The sequence below is a fragment of the Myripristis murdjan genome, chromosome 4 (genome assembly GCF_902150065.1).
Source record: "Myripristis murdjan chromosome 4, fMyrMur1.1, whole genome shotgun sequence".
Classification (NCBI taxonomy): domain Eukaryota; kingdom Metazoa; phylum Chordata; class Actinopteri; order Holocentriformes; family Holocentridae; genus Myripristis; species Myripristis murdjan.
The window spans coordinates 26,834,821-26,839,820 of NC_043983.1; the positions used below are offsets into that span (position 1 = coordinate 26,834,821).

General features: G+C 39.2%; 1 protein-coding gene across 5 annotated transcripts in view; it reads left to right on the plus strand.

The window, feature by feature from the left end:
• Positions 1–5,000, plus strand: part of LOC115357821 (discs large homolog 1-like protein) — a 127,179-nt gene that overhangs the window by 103,869 nt on the left and 18,310 nt on the right. The window lies entirely within an intron of this gene.

Below are 5,000 nucleotides of genomic sequence, written 5' to 3' on the forward strand. Positions count from 1 at the left end.
CACACATTTGTTATAGCTTTTGGATGACACTGATGAATTATAACTATTTATAATCTTCAAAAAACTCCCCCTTTAGGCCCGTCACCAAACATAATCACACTTGCAGGAGTGTGAGGACCATATGACATTTTGGAGGAAAAAACATGATTTCCAGAAGAACTTTGATGTATAAGGGTGCGAGTGAGGGAGGTTGTGTTTTATTTAGGTAGTCAACAAGACATAAAGTGCTTGACACATAAGCTTGGGTAACAAATTTTATTATCATCATTTTCTGGAGGTTTAAATTACTGGGGTCAAATTGACCACCAACTGATAAAAAAGAAAAATGTCAATGCAGCTGCATTCATCTTGGCCAACGCGAGACGTCTTTGTTTGAAGACCAGTAGTACAGGAAAAAGGGACCCCGGGATAGGGAAGGACAGCAGCACTAATGACTAAATCCACTGGTTAGATTTCAAGAACACAGGATGGATTCTGTACGTTGTCGTTGTGGTTTTGTAAGCCACAGCTAAAAAGGGATTTCACATGCTCCACATGCACCCTTTTAGTATTCATGTGCTTTTTTGGGATTATAGGATGTACTTCAATGCCTTCCATGTGTTTTTTTTTTCTTTCTAGCTCATTCCCACCCCAGTACTGGTCACAGTCCCAAACAAGCAGCCAGACACAAATCAAATGGTTCCTCACCTCTGTTTTTCATTTGCGTTTACAACCAAAAAGCACACAAATGTGCGTAAGTCGCGTGTCCCCCTTCACAACTCAGAGAAAAGTACATCTGACGCGCTCATGAATGTGACATCCAACCCGAGCTGCGTGCAAGTCTGGCCTGGAGGGCGAGAGCAGCGGCAGCAGAGAGAGTGTCACCTTGGACTGCGAACACACACACACACACACACACACACACACACACACTCAAACACGCAAACACTCACACTTACTTACACATCGACCACGGCCTGGGTCAGAGTCTATTCAGGGAGCTTGAGGCCAAAGGTCATATTCTGTCAACAGCCCCGTGGGAGCTGAAGTCCAGTCCAAGTCTGAGAGAAAAATCTGACCTGCTGAGTAACTATCTGACTGACAGACAGCCATCGGTTGACTTATACACTTTTACTTTGAGTAACTGGCTGAAATGTGATTCTTGTTTTTATTCAATTCCACTTCATTTCAATTCTGTATCTGTGCATCTGTTGCAGTATTTATGAAGTGGGATGGCAGTGGATCCTTGATGATTTATACAAACTAGAATCACCTACTGGGCATGCACAGTATTAAAACAGATAATTCCCTGTGTGTGTGTTTAATGGGGAAATATGAAGAAACTTTACATTGCAGCCGCTTGCCATCACCCTTAATAAATTTTTAAGTAACCACCCGTGGGCATAATTGTTATTAGCATAATTTTACTCACAACAGACTGAAGTTTTTGTTTTATTTGGGTGGAAATGATACTTTGTTTTTTTGGCCGATGCTGCTTTCATTAAATCTGGACAAGACTGCATGTCTCTCACCAGTCGCACCGTGAACACTGAACACCAACCATCATCAATAAAAATATCTACCAGGTTTGAGATAAAAGCTCAAAGTTCTGCAAAAGGCAGAAGATTTTAAGCCTTTAAGATGAGATTTTGGTTGTTAGTCTCTGTTTACCCAGGTAGTATCTCATTTTCTCTTCAGGGACACCTGGAGAGAAGTAATATGACAAACAAAAAAAGGGTGCAGAAGAACAATATACAACAATACACAAAAGCAATATGCAGTGCAATAATATACAAAAGCAAAACACAATCAAAGTCACTCAGAAGAAGTCCATTTTTCTATATAAGTGCTCCACAAGGCAATAAGTCCACCATCAAAAGACAAGGGCTCACAGGCCAAGTCGATTTTAAACTAAAAGCAAAGAGAGCTCCTGCTATTTATTGAATCTGCTCCAAGCACCTTCTTTAACAGTTTGCACTTTCCCAATTCAGACCAGTTTTTTAAGCTTTAGATTATTTTGCAGTCAGTTACATGACACGGGAGCAGAGTTCATAAAAGGCACTTACGCCTGAGTCAGTTGTGACCTTTGGCACAGATAAAAAAAAGCCAAACGTAACTTAAATCAGGGTCCAGACTCACCATCTACCTTTGAATTAGTCTTCAGAGAGAGCGGTAAGTAAAGCAAGTAAAGTTTATTTAGTGTAGCACATTTCACAGAGCAGAAGTCACAAAGTGTTTCACAAGAGTAAAATAAAAAAACAACTCAAAAACACACAAAATTACAAACTCACATCATGAGGCAAGGCAAAAGCCAGTCTGAATAAATGAGTCTTTACTTGCTTTCAACACAGACGGCAGATCATATCTCTGATGGAAGAGCATTATAGGACAGAACCTGAACATGTACAGAAATGGCATGACTGTATGACTGTAGATTCAACTGGGCAGGTGCAGCCCTACTTTCGATAATTTCCATTCAATATTATTCCATGTTTAATATTCTTAATGTAAGAGAATCCTGTTATAATTTCTCTGGAGATATACAGTAATTACCTGCGTTGATTGTTTTTTAATTATAGATAAAGGGAAGCTATCAAATGTTTCTTTAATTACTGGCCACCTTTTGTTGTCCCTAGATGCTGTTTCTTCACAATAACAATTACAAAAGCAGTTGCTTTGTGCCTCTGTAACGCTCAGATTTCCAAATAACATTTTACAACCCCCTGAAGGTTAATCTTTTTAATTTTGTGCATGTTGAATCTCAACAGCAAATCGTAGCATTCCTCCAGGTCTAATCAAAGTCAAGCCAGGATCATTTCAAAAATATTCCAGGGTATTGCATGAGACTAATGAACAAAGTAGTAACCCCCTAACCTCCAACACAATAAATCACACTGTCACATATTTCCTGCATCTGCTTACTGGCTTAAAATGACCAATAGGCATGCAGATATTACAGTAATAAGCAGAGCACAGACCAGCAGCTGATTGGCTGAGCTGCGACTATCACTGCGTGACAGATTTGGGGTGCCTGGTGCCTTGGGCTGCTGTGTGTGTGTGTGTGTGTGTGTGTGTGTGTGTGTGTGTGGTGTGGTTTTTGTATAATATGCATGTGTGTAACATGTTAGACTACACTAGCTAACATTTCCTCAGAGGAAACGTTTGCTCACTGAAGCAAGGTGACAAAGGTGACGTATGTGCATCTGTCCTTGGTGCTGAGAGGTGTGTGTGTGTGTGTGTGTGTGTGTGTGTATGTGTGTGTGTGTTTTCTCTCCTCCTCTCTTGTCCTTCCATATTCTCTCCTCTTTATTTATCCCCTCTTCTCTCCTCCTCTCACCTCCTCACCAATCTCTAGCTTGGTACTGTAATTACATACCTCACTGCTCTCATAGCGATAGGGTAAGCAGGAAGAACACACTCACAGGGTAAACATCCTCTTGGTTCCTATTCAAACCATACTTTTCTTTCTCTATGAAAGCTTTGTTATCTGCCCTAGATATCTAGTTGGGCACTGAAAACAAATTTTTACCATGTACCATTTATTTTTCAGTGCTAGTTTTGATGAAGATATCAGATTTGAGGCATTGCAAGGTGTCAAAAAAAGCTTTAGGATATCGTCTTCTTAGAACAAGATGTTCGGTTTTCCAGTTGAGGGCTTTTTTTTATTGATTACATCAATTACGTTTGATTCTATTTATAAAACTATATGATATAAACTCATGTTACACAGAATAATTTTCTGGATCACATTATGAAAAATGACAGAAAGTATTGATGAAAGAACAATAAGCATATTTTAACCACAAATGGTTGAAAATTTTCCAGTGACAAGTGTTCAAGCTGTGAAAAAGATTTCACACACCTCTCAAGTTTTTTTGGTGCTGCTGAACCAAATTGTCACAAGAACTTAAGTCATAAAGGAAAGGCTCTCCCTCCCAAATTACTTCATTAAATTACTCAAAACCTGGTGGAGGTCCACCTTGGACCGAAACGTTGTTTTGTATTTTTTAATAAAGTAATTTGGGAGCAATAAACAAGAGTTGTCAGTGATAAATGTTAACCTTAAAAACTGCAGTAATTGAACGTACATTAGGTCATATTCACCTTATAGTGGTCTTAATGTGCAAAGAAATAGTGTGCAAATATATTGTGAAAAATAGTTGTAAAAATAGCAGTAAAACTTGAACAATACAGTCAGAAAGAGGCAGCACTAACACCCAGCTAACAACAGTGTTAACACGTGCTCAGACTGTTTCCACAGATTAACACACGGGTTAATACAGCAGAATAAGTTCACCGCTGTAGTGTGACCGCGTGTTCCTATTAGAGGCGGCCGTAATTAAAAGTGTCCTGTTTGAAGATTACAGTAATTAGCTCTCAGAGACTCTCACGTTGGCATTAACAAAGCCGTGATACTGAGAGCAGATTATCGATTTAGTGCAGCACCTACATAGTCGTGTCTTTTCCTTTATTAGGCGCGTTCCATAAGTGCAGCATGGCCACTGTGGAAACTTGTTTATGCGATCATTCTGGGATGTGAGTGACTGAATTGTAATGTAAATCAGTGCCTCATGTTTTGCTCTGGAGCAGTATTCTATATTTCAAGAGTTATTTATGGGGAAAGGAGGGTTACTTATATACTCAAATGTGCAAAAAGCTGCCCTTGGTGTATCTGGGGAGCCAGTCTGGGGATATAGACAAATATTTGCACATCCTATTGCCTATTGTGTACTCTTTCCTTTTCTTTTTCATTCCTCTCCTTTGTATGTTTATGTTGTCTTGGGAATGTAAGTCCGTGTGTAGATATATTCCCGTGAACACAATAACTCCAGAACCATACCTTATAAAACCTCCATACTTACACCACAGATACCTCCCATGGAGCAAATTAGATTAATTGGTTTTGGAGCGCCTGCAAACACTTGCATATTAATTAAGCAAACCTTTATGAACAATGTAATGAAGAAAAATGATCCTGAAACCTTCATCATTTTTGAAACATGAAATCCATGTTAATACCA